Raw genomic sequence first — 18,012 nt, 5'->3', positions numbered from 1 at the left:
CCCTGGTTATTCCTGTGTTACCAATTTTGAACTGCATTTAGCCCACTTTCTTCTTTGGGCCTATATCTGTGTTTCCACTTCATCGTGCCCATTGCCCAGCCAGTGATAGATGAGTCTGCTGGTACATTGACCCATAACGCAACATTCCCCGTGCACGCTACACAACAACATTGTGACCCTGCTGAAAGTCAGGTTGCTCTTCCCGCATACCCTACCACCTTACACGGGGACAAAGAGGAAGGTGCAGATGAAAGTGCAGGTTCCTTCATCAGGTGGGGGGAGGAATACTAGTTGGCGACGTCACTGGCACAGGGCCTCTCATAGTACGCAAAAGTGTTGCTGCCGGTGGGAGGCGCCCCCGCCGTGCAAACACACCGCTGTACTTTGAGGGGCCCTGTGCCAGTGCCAATGCCAACGAGTGGGCCCCCCCTGCTTGCTCAGGTTCACAGCACTTGCAAAGTTGAAATACTTACCTCTCCCTGCTCCACTGCCGTGACGTGGTCCAGATTTCCTGGGCCCACTAATTACTTGAACCAGCCCTACCCCCCACAACTTTAGCCAAATGACCCCCAATTTCAAATGCCTTCCAATTATTATAAGGTAAATTACGCTTGACAAGCTTCATTAAGAAGAATGGATGGTTTTGACATTAAAATGGCCACTCTAGGTGTTTTCCTGGCCCCCACTCACTGCCGACTATGCTGCCCCATTGACTTGCATTGGGTTTCGTGTTTCGGTCGATCCCGACTTTACGTCATAATCGGCCGATTTCACTCGACCCGACTTTGGACATAGTCGGGTTTCGCAAAACCCGGCTCGACTCTAAAAAGGTCAAGGTCGCTCAACTCTAGTACAGAGTACTATATGGCACAGCTATGGGGCAATAATGAACGGCGCAGAATACTATATGGCAGCTATGGGGCAATAATGAATGGTACAGAGCACTATATGGCACAGCTATGGGGCAATAATGAACGGCGCAGAGTACTATATGGCAGCTATGGGGCAATAATGAACGGTGCAGAGCACTATATGGCAGCTATGGGGCAATAATGAACGGTGCAGAGCACTATATGGCAGCTATGGGGCAATAATGAATGGTGCAGAGTACCATATGGCAGCTATGGGGCAATAATGAACGGTACAGAGCACTATATGGCACAGCTATGGGGCAATAATGAACGGTACAGAGCACTATATGGCACAGCTATGGGGCAATAATGAACGGCGCAGAGTACTATATGGCAGCTATGGGGCAATAATGAACGGTGCAGAGCACTATATGGCACCTATGGGGCAATAATGAACGGTGCAGAGCACTATATGGCAGCTATGGGGCAATAATGAATGGTGCAGAGTACCATATGGCAGCTATGGGGCAATAATGAATGGTACAGAGCACTATATGGCACAGCTATGGGGCAATAATAAACGGCGCACAGTACTATATGGCACAGCTATGGGGCAATAATGAACAGCGCAGAGCACTATATGACAGCTATGGGGCAATAATGAACGGCGCAGAGTACTATATGGCAGCTATGGGGCAATAATGAACGGTGCAGAGCACTATATGGCACAGCTATGGGCCATAATGAACGGTGCAGAGTACTATATGGCAGCTATGGGGCAATAATGAACGGTACAGAGCACTATATGGCACAGCTATGGGGCAAGAATGAACGGTGCAGAGCACTATATGGCACAGCTATGGGGCAATAATGAACGGTACAGAGCACTATATGGCACAGCTATGGGGCAATAATGAACGGTGCAGAGCACTATATGGCAGCTATGGGGCAATAATGAACGGTGCAGAGCACTATATGGCACAGCTATGGGGCAATAATGAACGGTGCAGAGCACTATATGGCACAGCTATGGGGCAATAATGAACGGTGCAGAGCACTATATGGCAGCTATGGGGCAATAATGAACGGTGCAGAGCACTATATGGCACAGCTATGGGGCAATAATGAACGGTGCAGAGCACTATATGGCACAGCTATGGGGCAATAATGAACGGTGCAGAGCACTATATGGCAGCTATGGGGCAATAATGAATGGTGCAGAGCACTATATGGCACAGCTATGGGGCAATAATGAACGGTGCAGAGCACTATATGGCACAGCTATGGGGCAATAATGAACGGTGCAGAGCACTATATGGCAGCTATGGGGCAATAATGAACGGTGCAGAGCACTATATGGCACAGCTATGGGGCAATAATGAACGGTGCAGAGCACTCTATGGCACAGCTATGGGGCAATAATGAACGGTACAGAGCACTATATGGCACAGCTATGGGGCAAGAATGAACGGTGCAGAGCACTATATGGCACAGCTATGGGGCAATAATGAACGGTACAGAGCACTATATGGCACAGCTATGGGGCAATAATGAACGGTGCAGAGCACTATATGGCACAGCTGTGGGGCAATAATGAACGGTGCAGAGCACTATATGGCACAGCTATGGGGCAATAATGAACGGTGCAGGGCACTATATGGCACAGCTATGGGGCAAGAATGAACGGTGCAGAGCACTATATGGCACAGCTATGGGGCAATAATGAAGGGTACAGAGCACTATATGGCACAGCTATGGGGCAATAATGAACGGTGCAGAGCACTATATGGCAGCTATGGGGCAATAATGAACGGTGCAGAGCACTATATGGCACAGCTATGGGGCAATAATGAACGGTGCAGAGCACTATATGGCACAGCTATGGGGCAATAATGAACGGTACAGAGCACTATATGGCACAGCTATGGGGCAATAATGAACGGTGCAGAGCACTATATGGCAGCTATGTGGCAATAATGAACGGTGCAGAGCACCAGAGCAGGTCTCCCATTGGAGGTCGAGGGTCACATGTTCGGTCACATGTTCAGGTACTGCAGCGCATCCCATTGGTCCTCCAGGAAGGTCCTGAAAGGGCAAAACTTTGGTAGCAGCTTCCTGTGCTGTAACTATATAAACTGCGCATCACCGCACGGCCATGCGCTAGTATCGTCTTTTGTCATATGCTTTGCGCCAATGTGGTCATGCGTTTGTATGTGTTCAGGGACCCGGCTGAAATAAGCCCCTAGAATGCTGGCACCTCCGGCGAGGAGATTGTGTATAAGTGTGTTCAGGAACCCAGCTGAAATAAGCCCCTAGAATGCTGGCTCCTCCGGCGAGGAGATTGTGTATGCATGCATGACCACTCACTGCTCACATCTGGGTAGTTGGCATGTGCCTCTGTGAAAGTCTAACAGGGCACAGAGCCTGCCTCTCGCGGTTACTCTGTGAAGCTAACAGAGTTGGTATATACCGCCATATAGAGCCGCCATTATTGTAATGTAAAACCTGTCCATTTATAATGACCACGGACAAGATAAAGATCACCAATTCACATCAGGACTACAAGATACCAGGTACTTTCAGCTGCGACACTTCTAATGTGGTGTACCTAATTATTTGTACTAAATGTCCAACTGGGGGTCTGAATGTGGGGGAGACAGGGCAGATACTGAGAACAAGGATGAACTCTCATTGCCATACAATAAGAGAAAAAAGAATGGATCTACCTGTGGCAATACATTTTTGTCTCCCAAATCATAACATTATGGACATGAAATTACTTGTGTTAAAAGGTAGCTTCAAATCTCAGAGACAGAAGAGTCTGGGAATATAAACTGATGACGACCTTTGACAGTCTTAATGCAGGAATGAATGTGTCGAACGGATTTATGTCTTTTTACATCAACTAAGGAACTTGCCCCTCAGACTGTGAGGGGTCATCACAACAGAGACCCTAATCAGAGGACAATAAAACATTCCCTATCTAAGAACTGGCCCAATATTTATGGACATAACTGTTTATCACTCATGATAATTCTGCTTCATGTCACCTGTCTTATCCATGGTTTTCCCCCCTTTCTTTTTTTCTATGTTGTGCATAAATATGTGATTCTTCAGAATTTGTTTTAGTCTTTGCCTGATGAAGAGACCTGTGTAGTCTCGAAAGCTTGCAATTTGTTACCATCTTTTCAGTTAGCCATTAAAAGGTATCAACCACTGAGGACTCTCAATTCTAAATATTTTTCACGCTTAACTAAACACTTATAAAATGTGTCCCCTCATACCATGAAACCGTCCCGGAGGTGGAACTTAATGAGAAGCAGCACAGCCGGCATTCATACCCCCTTGGCGGCGGACGCCGCCTACTCAGCGTTTTTTGAATCTGTCCCAGAGCCAGTGCTATTATGTTAAACCTTGGGCATGCGAGTTAGCGATGCCTGTCTTCTGACATCATTTGGTGTTAGGCTGACTGCACCTGTGCGGCCACGCTGCCCGAGATCACGACCCACAGTGTCTTCTGATTTATTCACACTGCGGGGCTGGGATTCATGGGCATGCACAGTGCATATCTTCGCTTCTCAGTCATCTCCTTCCGCCTTCTTCAGACTGTGCGGTGTCACGGCTGTGGCATGTGATTAGGGATCAGCTGACAGCGCACAGTCTGAAGAAGGCGGAAGGAGATGAGTGACAGGCAAAGATATGCACAGTGCATGGCCATGAATCCCAGCCCCACAGTATGAATAAATCAGAAGACACTGTAGGGCGGGATCTCGGACAGCGCGACCTCACAGGAGCAGTCAGCCTGACATCAAATGATGTCAGAAGATGGGTAGCGCTAACTGCGCATGCCCAAGGTTTAACATAACAGCGCTGGCTCCGGGACAAATTCAAACAACGCTGAGGGGGCGGCACCCAGCGACAAGGGGGTATGAATGCTGGCTGTGCTGCGTCTCATTACGAAGGAAAGTCCCACCTCCGGGATGGTTTCACGGTATGAGGGGACACATATTTTATAAGTGTTAAGTTCAGCATGTGCAAGGAGCAAAACTAAAAGAGCCACCTTTTCCTGGTGCAGCATTTGTGCTGCACAAGGTGGCTCTTTCAGTTACAAACGCCTGGGGGGGACAGGTTCCCTTTCATTTCTGTAGTAGTGTGAGTGTGGAGGTAGCAGGAGCAATTTCCGGATACACAGCAGGGGATCAGCTGACGTTACTGAAACCCAATAACACTGGGTCATGTGTTGACTGTGCAGACGGCACTTCTGAGCAGCAACTGGCGGTGTTGAAGCCCAGGGATTACAGTTCAGGTGGTAGAAACATGAACACAACAGGAGACCTGGATACTGTTGCCAACCAAGTATTTAATCTGGAAGAGTAGTGGCAAATTCCTGCAAGATCCAGGCCTTTTTCATTTTCAGAAAAGTAAGCCAGTTAACGTTATCGGAGGATAGTCGCATGCGACCGTCTGTTAGTACACCACCTGCGGCACTAAAGACACGTTCTGATAATACACTAGCAGCAGGGTAAGCCAGCACCTCCAATGCATACTGACAAAGCCCTGGCCATGTATCCAGCTTAGAAACCCAAAACTTGAAGCGGGAAGAGCCATGTGGGAGTACACTGAGAGTGCAAGACATGTAGTCTGTCACCATCTGAAGGAAACATTGCCTCCTGCTGACTGGAGTCGTCTGTGATGGTGTTGACATTTGTGGCGGGCACACAAAAGTTTGCCACAGTTGGTCCATACTGGTCTTGCCTTGTGCTGAGGCACTGCTTCTGCTCCCTGTTTGTGCTGAGCTTCCTTCACTGCCTCGACGCACTGAGCTGCTTTGTAAACCACTAGCAGCACTGCTCTCAGTTGGACTGGAGAAGATGATGGAATGCACCAGTGTGTCTATGTCAGGGGTGTGAAACTGCATTCCTCAAGGGCTGCAAACAGGTCATCTTTCAGGATTTCCTTGTACTGCACAGGTGATAATTTAATCACCTACACAAATAATGAGTTGGTGATTAAATTATCACCTGTGCAGTACAAGGAAATCCTGAAAACATGACCTGTTTGCAGCCCTCGAGGAATACAGTTTGACACCCCTGGTCTATGTACTCCTGCATTTTACGCTCTCGGTTCAACAGTGTTATGAGGCTTTGTAAGTTGTCCCAATAGCGTGGATCTAGGAAGGTGTACACCAAATAATCTGCCATGTTGAGAATGTGGGCAATGCGGCAGTCGTTTCTCAGGCACTGCAGCATGAAATCAACCATGTGCTGCAGACTGCCAACTGGCCAAGAAACGCTGTCCCCTGCTTGAGCCGTGATCTCTGCCTGCTCTGCATCACCCCGCCCTCGCTCTACATACTGACTACTGGAGCATTGTGTAACTCCCTCCTCTGGACAGATGTCTTCCTCCTCCATTGACTCCTCCTCATCTTCCTCACAAAATGTCCCCTGCCTAGGCCTTTGTGAGGAACCATGTTGCGCAGATTGTCCAGAAGCAGATGGCATTTGGGACTCCTCATCCGCCACCTCTTCCACAACATCATCCCTTAGTGCTTGCAGTGTTCTTTAAGTAGGCAGATAAGGGGTACAGTCATGCTGACTAGTGCATCATCTGCACTCACCATCCACGTGGAATCATCGAAGGCACGCAAAACCTGGCAGATGTCCTTCATAGTGGCACACTCAGAGGTTGTGAAGTCTGAACGGCGCGCAGTGTGACTTCTTTGCGCCTGATGCAGCTGGTACTCTATTACTGCTGGCTGCTGCTCACACAACCGCTCCAACATATGTAACGTTGAATTCCACCTGGTGGGTAGGTCACATATGATGCGATGTTCCGGAAGGCGGAATTGGCACTGCAGAGCTGCAAGGTGCGATCTTGCCATGCTGGAATGCCGGAAGATCCGGAGAGTCCCATTGTCACACACTTCCAAGCCTGGCTGGAAATTCGCTGGCACAAACCACACGTCGCTCTCTTGCTTGATGGCATTCCAGAGCTCCTGCGCTGTGTGGCTTTGATTCCCCAAAGAAATTAATTTCAGTACGGCCTGTTGACGTTTGGCCACGACTGTGCTCATATCGGTCGTAACAGGTAAGCGTTCACGGTCATGGTGGAGGTAGACCGTGACGGCTCTTGCAGCGATGATTCAGAGGAACTGGAGTATGAGGAGGAGGCAATGTGTACAGACTGGATTCCTGCAATCCTTGGAGTTGGCGGAACACGTGCAGCGCCACTCTGAAGATCTGGATCCGGCTCCACAACATTTACCCAATGGGCAGTGAGGGAAAGGTATCGTCCCTGTCCATGGTTACTGGTCCATGCATCGGTGGTGAGGTGGACCTTGTTACTGATGGCGTTTAGTAGTGCATGTTTAATGTTTCCCTCCACATGCTTTTGCAAGGCAGGGACGGCTTGCCTGCTGAAGTAAAAGCGGCTGGGCACGTTGTATTGTGAGACTGCCAATGCCATCAAGTTGTGGAAGGTGTCAGTCTCCACCAGCCTGAATGACAGCATTTCAAGGGACAGTAGTTTTGCAATGCCAGCATTCAGAGCCTGCGATCGTGGGTGGTTTGCCGAGAATGGCCGCCTTTTCTCCCATGCCTGTGCTACCAATGGCTGTAGAATGGGCTGGGAGTGTGAGGATGACTGGGAACGTGGTGCTGTGGATGGAAGTACACTGGGTCTCTGTGAATTACACTGGGCTCTGGAAGCCGAACCAGCTGTGAGTGAGCTGGAGGAAGAGGTTACAACATGAGCTGAAGAGGTGGTTGGTGCCGCTGTTGGTTGGCCCAGGTCTTCAGTGTGTTTTTGTAACTCCACCACGTGCTTGGTCCGCACATGTTTCCACATATTTGTGGTATTGAGGTTGCTGACACTTTTCCCTCTTTTGACTTTCTGATGACACAGCTTGCATTTGACAAAGCAAATGTCATCTGCAACTGCGTCAAAAAAAGGACCAGGCACTGCAAGTCTCGGGAGCCCCCATTTTGGCTTCTGGAAGAGGCAAGCTCCTTATGGGTGCCGAAGTGGAGGCTACAGGCAATGCAGTCTTCCCCCTCCCTCTCTCTCTCTTTGGGCCATTCGAGGAATCTCTTCCTCAGAGCTGCTCCCACCACCTTCCTGCTCCTCACGCCACGATGGGTCAAGGACCTTATCATCTACACTACCCTCTTCCACCAACTGCTTCTCCTGGGTAGTCTCGTCAGCACAGTACGCACCAGAAAATGGCACCTGAGTCTCATCATCAGATGTGTACTGAGGTGTGCTGACCGGAGGCACTGGCCCAACCGCCTCTTCAGATTCAGAGAGACAAAGCTGTTGGGCATCACTGCATACTGCCTCTTCTTCCATTTCTGGAATGCTGCTTGGCTGGCCCCCTCTTTCCAAGCCAAGAGATTCAGAGAACAGAAGTAGAGGTGGCTCCTGTCCTGGGCTCTCTGACTGCCTGGGCAATTTGGCAGGTGGGCAAGAAAAAGAGGAGTGCTCTCCAGTGCTCTGTGCCTGAGAGGATGTGGACCTAATTGAAGTCGATGCGTTTGCTGCCATCCATCTGACAACAGCTTCAATTTGTTCATCCCGCAGCAGCAGGGTACGGCGATCTCCTACAAAGCTGCGCATAAAGGACAGTTCCCAGCTGAAAAAGGGGGATGATGAGTCACCAGTGCCCGCAGCAGGCACAGAATCCCCACGTCCTCGCACTATATGGCAGCTATGGGGCAATAATGAATGGTACAGAGTACTATATGGCACAGCTATGGGGCAATAATGAACGGCGCAGAATACTATATGGCAGCTATGGGGCAATAATGAATGGTACAGAGCACTATATGGCACAGCTATGGGGCAATAATGAACGGCGCAGAGTACTATATGGCAGCTATGGGGCAATAATGAACGGTGCAGAGCACTATATGGCAGCTATGGGGCAATAATGAACGGTGCAGAGCACTATATGGCAGCTATGGGGCAATAATGAATGGTGCAGAGTACCATATGGCAGCTATGGGGCAATAATGAACGGTACAGAGCACTATATGGCACAGCTATGGGGCAATAATGAACGGTACAGAGCACTATATGGCACAGCTATGGGGCAATAATGAACGGCGCAGAGTACTATATGGCAGCTATGGGGCAATAATGAACGGTGCAGAGCACTATATGGCACCTATGGGGCAATAATGAACGGTGCAGAGCACTATATGGCAGCTATGGGGCAATAATGAATGGTGCAGAGTACCATATGGCAGCTATGGGGCAATAATGAATGGTACAGAGCACTATATGGCACAGCTATGGGGCAATAATAAACGGCGCACAGTACTATATGGCACAGCTATGGGGCAATAATGAACAGCGCAGAGCACTATATGACAGCTATGGGGCAATAATGAACGGCGCAGAGTACTATATGGCAGCTATGGGGCAATAATGAACGGTGCAGAGCACTATATGGCACAGCTATGGGCCATAATGAACGGTGCAGAGTACTATATGGCAGCTATGGGGCAATAATGAACGGTACAGAGCACTATATGGCACAGCTATGGGGCAAGAATGAACGGTGCAGAGCACTATATGGCACAGCTATGGGGCAATAATGAACGGTACAGAGCACTATATGGCACAGCTATGGGGCAATAATGAACGGTGCAGAGCACTATATGGCAGCTATGGGGCAATAATGAACGGTGCAGAGCACTATATGGCACAGCTATGGGGCAATAATGAACGGTGCAGAGCACTATATGGCACAGCTATGGGGCAATAATGAACGGTGCAGAGCACTATATGGCACAGCTATGGGGCAATAATGAACGGTGCAGAGCACTATATGGCAGCTATGGGGCAATAATGAACGGTGCAGAGCACTATATGGCACAGCTATGGGGCAATAATGAACGGTGCAGAGCACTATATGGCACCTATGGGGCAATAATGAACGGTGCAGAGCACTATATGGCAGCTATGGGGCAATAATGAATGGTGCAGAGCACTATATGGCACAGCTATGGGGCAATAATGAACGGTGCAGAGCACTATATGGCACAGCTATGGGGCAATAATGAACGGTGCAGAGCACTATATGGCAGCTATGGGGCAATAATGAACGGTGCAGAGCACTATATGGCACAGCTATGGGGCAATAATGAACGGTGCAGAGCACTATATGGCACAGCTATGGGGCAATAATGAACGGTACAGAGCACTATATGGCACAGCTATGGGGCAAGAATGAACGGTGCAGAGCACTATATGGCACAGCTATGGGGCAATAATGAACGGTACAGAGCACTATATGGCACAGCTATGGGGCAATAATGAACGGTGCAGAGCACTATATGGCACAGCTGTGGGGCAATAATGAACGGTGCAGAGCACTATATGGCACAGCTATGGGGCAATAATGAACGGTGCAGGGCACTATATGGCACAGCTATGGGGCAAGAATGAACGGTGCAGAGCACTATATGGCACAGCTATGGGGCAATAATGAAGGGTACAGAGCACTATATGGCACAGCTATGGGGCAATAATGAACGGTGCAGAGCACTATATGGCAGCTATGGGGCAATAATGAACGGTGCAGAGCACTATATGGCACAGCTATGGGGCAATAATGAACGGTGCAGAGCACTATATGGCACAGCTATGGGGCAATAATGAACGGTACAGAGCACTATATGGCACAGCTATGGGGCAATAATGAACGGTGCAGAGCACTATATGGCAGCTATGTGGCAATAATGAACGGTGCAGAGCACTATATGGCACAGCTATGGGGCAATAATGAACGGTGCAGAGCACTATATGACAGCTATGGGGCCATAATGAACAGTATGGAGCATCTATTTTTATTTTTGAAATTCAACGGTAGCTGCTGCATTTTCCACCCTAGGCTTATACTCGAGTCAATAAGTTTTCCCAGTTTTTTGTGGCAAAATTAGGGGGGTCGGCTTATACTCGGGTCGGCTTATACTCGAGTATATACGGTATATATATATATATATATATATACAGTTAGGTCCATATATATTTGGACAGAGACAACATTTTTCTAATTTTGGTTATAAACATTACCACAATGAATTTTAAACAAAACAATTCAGATGCAGTTGAAGTTCAGACTTTCAGCTTTCATTTCAGGGTATCCACATTAAAATTGGATGAAGGGTTTAGGAGTTTCAGCTCCTTAACATGTGCCACCCTGTTTTTAAAGGGACCAAAAGTAATTGGACAATTGAATCCAAAGCTATTTCATGGAAAGGTGTGGGCAATCCCTTCGTTATGTCATTCTCAATTAAGTAGGTAAAAGGCCTGGAGTTGATTCGAGGTGTGGTGCTTGCATTTGGAAGATTTTGCTGTGAAGTAAACATGCGGTCAAAGGAGCTCTCCATGCAGGTGAAACAAGCCATCCTTAACCCTGCTGTTCTGTTTAGATTTCACATACACTTGTACTGTTCCCGGTCATTTTTGACCGTCCTTATAAAATAATCATGTTTAGCTAATCTAAGTGGTTTTTTTAAACAGTTTTTGCACTATTATATTGCTTGTGAAGATGGTTGTTCAAATACCAGAAAAAAAAATAAATACAAAGCTTGTTTTATATTTTTTTTATATCCAAAAGGGAACATGGCATTTTTTCGATTTTTGTAAAAATTGATTATTTTTGCAGATAAAAAAAAAATCTTGATCTAAATGTTAACTATAAGTAATAATATCAAACATTATGTAGATATACTTTTTTCAAAGGCAAAAAAAAAAAAAAAGCTTTTTTCTCTATAAAATGGCAAAAAACGTTGTTTTTTATACACTTATACTGTTCCCGGTCATTTTTGACCGGACCTAACATCCTCGTCTGTATCGGAGTCGTTTATAAACTCCTCCAATTCAGCTTGGGTGAAGTGTCTTCTTCTCATGCTGTAAGGCATCACTGTTGAATGAAAAAATAAAATATATCCATAAACAATGAATGAAAAAAAAAATCAAAACAATTTCGCAACAATACACACAATAACGTCCCGTCACACATTGAGATATGCCCTGTGATTATGGTGCTGGAGCGTCGCAAACAAAAATGAGGCATGCACTCATTCTATCACAGCAGTGAGAATATGTACTCATAAGCAGACATTGAGTCTACACAACCCTAATGCTAACCCCCTATCATCCATTCTATCACAGCAGTGAGAATATGTACTCATAAGCAGACATTGAGTCTACACAACCCTAATGCTAACCCCCTATCATCCATTTTATCACAGCAGTGAGAATATTGAATAATTTTAGAATAAAAGAATAATTTATCTGTAACATACCTGTTACAGATATGGGAAAATGGGACTTCAGAGCTCTGACGTCTGAACCTCTGCTCACTCTGTGTTGTCTCCAGCTGAACTGAAACTCTACACTGCTATGTTATCTGTCTACAGATAAGATCAGAGCAGACACCACCCTGCAGCAGGAAAATGCTCACAGTACAACACTTTAGGTGAATTCTGCTTAGGACAGCATTGCACAGTGTAATACTGTACAACCAGCAAACACATGGAAAATCAGAAAATCATGATTTACAATATGAAATGTTGACAACTGAATGGAACTAGATCTATATGAACAGCAGGGTAAATAAAAACCAGTGAAATAAATTGCGCATAGCTATACTGGAAGCGAATCCGTCGGCTGTATCGCAACTTGAAAATGTTGGTATGTGTAAATCTTTTCTGACCAAAAGTAGTCAGATACATTGATAAATAGTAGTAGATGCAATATATAGTTCAAAATGAGGTGATAGCACCTTTATTTTTGTCAAAAATTGTCTGGAGAGCTGAATAAAGGCCTATCGGTCATTTTTGACCGAACAGTACAAGTGTAAAAAAAATTGTACCAAATAAAGTAAACAAAAATTAAAAAAAAAAAAAATTCCCACAGAGAGTACCCCCCTAATGACGAAAAGTCAGGGAGCCTCAAGTCTCAGAATCACACGCTGAATTTTTATAACATTATAGAATTTCAAAAACGGTCATTTTTGACCTAACAGAACAGCAGGGTTAAGCTGCGAAAACAGAAAAAACCCATCCGAGAAACTGCTACAATATTAGGAGTGGCAAAATCTACAATTTGGTACATCCTGAGAAAGAAAGAAAGCACTGGTGAACTCATCAATGCAAAAAGACCTGGGCGCCCACGGAAGACAACAGTGGTGGATGATCGCAGAATAATCTCCATGGTCAAGAGAAACCCTTTCACAACAGCCAACCAAGTGAACAACACTCTCCAGGAGGTAGGCATATCAATATTCTAATCTACCATAAAGAGAAGACTACATGAAAGTAAATACAGAGGGTTCACTGCACGGTGCAAGCCACTCACAAGATTCAAGAATAAAAAGGCTAGACTGGACTATGCTAAAAACCATCTAAAAAAGCCAGCAAATTTCTGGAAGAACTTTCTTTGAACAGATGAAACCAAGATCAACCTCGCCCAGAATGATGGAAAGAGAAAAGTATGGCAAAGGCGTGGTACAGCTCATGATCCAAAGCATACCACATCATCTGTAAAACACGGCGGAGGCAGTGTAATGGCTTGGGCATGCATGACTGCCAGTGGCACTGGGTCACTAGTGTTTATTGATGATGTGACACAGGACAGAAGCAGCCGAATGAATTCTGAGGTATTCAGAGACATACTGTGTGCTCAGATCCAGCCAAATGCAGCCAAACTGATTGGTCCTCATTTCATACTACAGATGGACAATGACCCAAAACAGAAAGCCAAAGCAACCCAGGAGTTTATTAAAGCAAAGAAGTGGAATATTCTTGAATGGCCAAGTCAGTCACCTGATCTCAACCCAATTGAGCATGCATTTCACTTGTTAAAGACTACACTTCAGGCAGAAAGGCCCAAAAACAAACAGCAACTGAAAACCACTGCAGTGAAGGCCTGGCAGAGCATCAAAAAGGAGGAAACACGGCGTCTGGTGATGTCCATGAGTTCAAGACTTCAGGCAGTCATTGCCAACAAAGGGTTTTCAACCAAGTACTAAAAATTAACATTTTATTTAAAATTATTGAATCTGTCCAATTACTTTTGGTCCCTTTAAAAACAGGGTGGCACATGTTAAAGAGCTGAAACTCCTAAACCCTTCATCCAATTTTAATGTGGATACCCTTAAATGAAAGCTGAAAGTCTGAACTTCAACTGCATCTGAATTGTTTTGTTTAAAATTCATTGTGGTAATGTCTATAAATAAAATTAGAAAAATGTTGTCTCTGTCCAAATATATATGGACCTAACTGTATATATATATATATATATATATATATAGATATATATATATATAAAGTGAAAAAATTGGAACAGCATCAAAATACTAATTTGTTTTTTTTGCATTTTTGTCTTTTTTTGCTGTTTTCGCTTTTTTGCATTCCATTACGTGGACTATGGAACAAAATATGCCTGAAACTGGTGTTTTTGCATATACTAGTGAGGATGGAGAGAGAATTATTAGAGAGGTGGAAACAAATGCCTCCTTTCTTAGTACACCTTCATTACATGATCTTAAATTGAAGTATGAAAATACTTTAACCCCTTAGCGACCGCCGATATGCCTTTTAACGTCGGCCGCTAAGGGTAATTAAACCACAGCGCCGTTAATTAACGGCGCTGTGGAAAAAGTAAATAGCGCCCCCCAGAGTCGGATTTTCTCCGGGGTCTCAGCTGCCGGGGGTAGCCGAGACCCCAGAGAACATGATTCAGGGGTTTTTGTACCGACCCCGCATTTGCGATCGCCGGTAATTAACCGTTTACCGGCGATCGCAAAAAAAAAAACACGATCTCTTTTTAATTTCTCTGTCCTCCGATGTGATTGCACATCAGAGGACAGAGAAAAGGGGTCCCCGATCGCCCCCCGATACTCACCTGTCTCCCCCGGTGCTCCTCGTGGCTCCCGGTGGGCGCCGCCATCTTCAAAATGGCGGGCGCATGCGCAGTGCGCCCGCCGGCCGTCCCCGGGAGAATCTTTGGGGTCTCGGCTGCCGGGGGTAGCCGAGAGCCCAACGAGCATGATCGGGGTCGGTTTTACCGACCCCTGTTTTGCGATCACCGGTAATTAACTGTTTACCGGCGACCGCAAAAATAAAAAAAAAAGCAAAGTGTAATTCTCTGTCCTCTGATGTGATCGCACATCAGAGGATAGAGAAATAGGGGGATTCGGGGACCCTATTATACTTACCGGTGTCCCTGGGTCCTCCTGCTGCTCCTCCTGGCCACCGGCATCTTCTGGGGAAAAGAAAATGGCGGGCGCATGCGCAGTGCGCCCGCCATCTGTCTCCATCTGTCGGCCGGCAGGAGAAGAGCAGTTGGGGCTCAAATTAGGGTTAGGGTTAGGGCTAGGGTTAGGGCTAGGGTTAGGGCTAGGGTTAGGGTTTGGGCTAGGGTTAGGGTTAGGGCTAGGGTTAGGGTTAGGGCTAGGGTTAGGGCTAGGGCTAGGGCTAGGGTTAGGGTTAGGGTTAGGGCTAGGGTTAGGGTTAGGGCTAGGGCTAGGGTTAGGGCTAGGGCTAGGATTAGGGTTAGAGTTAGGGCTAGGGCTAAATTTAGGGTTAGGGTTGGCTCTAAATTTAGGGTTAGGCTTCTTTCACACTTACGTCGGTACGGGGCCGTTGCAATGCATCGGCCCGACATACCGACGCACGTTGTGAATATTGCGCACAACGTGGGCAGCGGATGTAGGTTTTCAACGCATCCGCTGCCCAATCTATGTCCTGGGGAGGAGGGGGCGGAGTTACGGCCACGCATGCGCGGTCAGAAATGGCGGATGCGATGTACAAAAAAAAGTTACATTGAACTTTTTTTGTGCTGACGGTCCGCCAAAACACTGATCCAGTGCACGACAGACGCGACGTGTGGCTATCCGTCACGATCCGTCGGCAATACAAGTCTATGGGCAAAAAACGCATCCTGCGGGTACATTTGCAGGATCCGTTTCTTGTCCAAAACGACGGATTGCGACGGATGCCAAACGACGCAAGTGTGAAAGTAGCCTTAGGACTAGGGTTAGGGTTGGGGCTAAAGTTAGGGTTGGGTCTAAAGTTAGGGCTAGGGTTGGGGCTAAAGTTAGGGTTAGAGTTGGGATTAGGGTTAGGGTTTGGATTAGGGTTAGAGTTGGCATTAGGGTTACGCTTGGGATTAGGGTTAGGTTTGGGATTAGGGTTAAGGTTAGGGTTGTGATTAGGGGTGTATTGGGATTAGGGTTAGGTTTGAGGTTAGGGTTGAGATTAGGATTAGGGGTGTGTTGGATTTAGGGTTTTGATTAGGGTTATGGTTAGGGTTGACATTAGGGTTGTTTTGGGGTAAGGGTTGTGATTATCGTTAGGGTTAGTGATTAGGATTATGGATCGGGTTGGGATTAGGGTTAGGGGTGTGTTGGGGTTAGGGTTGGAGCTAGAATTGGGGGGTTTCCACTGTTTAGGTACATCAGGGGGTCTCCAAACACGACAGCCAATTTTGCGCTCAAAAAGTCAAATGGTGCTCCCTCCCTTCTGAGCTCTGCCGTGCGCCCAAACAGTGGGTTACCCCCACATATGGGGCATCAGCGTACTTGGGATAAATTGGACAACAACTTCTGGGGTCCAATTTTTCCTGTTACGCTTGTGAAAATAAAAACTTGGGGGCTACAAAATCTTTTTTGTGGAAAAAAAAATATTTTTTATTTTTTGACTCTGCATTATAATCTTCTGTGAAGCACTTGGGCATTCAAAGTTCTCACCACACATCTATATAAGTTCCTTGGGGGGTCTAGTTTCCAAAAAGGGGTCACTTGTGGGGGGTTACTACTGTTTAGGTACATCAGGGGCTCTGCAAACGCAACATAACGCCCACAGGCCATTCTAAGTCTGCATTCCAAAACGGCGCTCCTTCCCTTCCGAGCTCTGCCGTGCGCCCAAACAGTGGTTTACCCCCACATATGGCGCATCAGCGTACTCGGGATAAATTGGACAACAACTATTGCTGTCCAATTTCTCCTGTTACCCTTGTGAAAATAAAAACTTGGGGGCTACATTATCTTTTTTGTGGAAAAAAAAAATATTTTTTATTTTCACGACACTGCATTCTAAACTTCTGTGAAGCACTTGGGCATTCAAAGTTCTCACCACACATCTAGATAAGTTCCTTGGGGGGTCTAGTTTCCAAAATGGGGTCACTTGTGGAGGGTTTCTACTGGTTAGGTACATCAGGGGCTCTGCAAACGCAACATAACGCCCGCAGACCATTCTATCAAAGTCTGCATTCCAAAACGGCGCTCCTTCCTTCTGAGCTCTGCCGTGCGCTCAAACAGTGGTTTACCCCCGCATATGGGGTACCAGCATACTCGGGACAAATTGGACAACAACTTTTGGGGTCCAATTTTTCTTGTTACCCTTGTAAAAATAAAAAACTTGGGGGCTAAAATATCTTTTTTGTGGAAAAAAATATTTTTTATTTTCACGACTCTGCATTCTAAACTTATGTGAAGCACTTGGGCATTCAAAGTTCTCACCACACATCTAGATAAGTTCCATGGGGGGTCTAGTTTCCAAAATGGGGTCACTTGTGGGGGATTTCTACTGTTTAGGCACATCAGGGGCTCTCCAAACGCGACATGGCGTCCGATCTCAATTCCAGACAATTCTACATTGAAAAAGTAAAACGGCACTCCTTCTCTTCCAAGCTCTGCGGTGCGCCCAAACAGTGGTTTACCCACACATATTGGGTATCAACGTACTCAGGAGAAATCGCACAACAACTTTTGTGGTCTAATTTCTCCTGTTACCCTTGTGAAAATAAAAATTTGGGGGCAAAAAGATCATTTTTGTAGAAAAAATGCAATTTTTTTTTTTCACGGCTCTACGTTATAAACGTCTGTGAAGCACATGGGGGTTCAAAGTGCTCACCACACATCTAGATAAGTTCCTTAAGGGGTCTAGTTTCCAAAACGGAGTCACTTGTTGGGGGTTTCCACTGTTTAGGCACATCAGGGGCTCTCCAAACGCGACATGGCGTCCAATCTCAATTCCAGCCAATTTTACATTGAAAAAGTAAAACGACACTCCTTCTCTTCCAAGCTCTGCGGTGCGCCCAAGCAGTGGTTTACCCCACATATGTGGTATCGACGTATTCAGGAGAA

The sequence above is a fragment of the Ranitomeya imitator genome, chromosome 3, assembly GCF_032444005.1.
Source record: "Ranitomeya imitator isolate aRanImi1 chromosome 3, aRanImi1.pri, whole genome shotgun sequence".
NCBI lineage: Eukaryota > Metazoa > Chordata > Amphibia > Anura > Dendrobatidae > Ranitomeya > Ranitomeya imitator.
Note: the sequence above shows the minus strand (reverse complement) of the source record.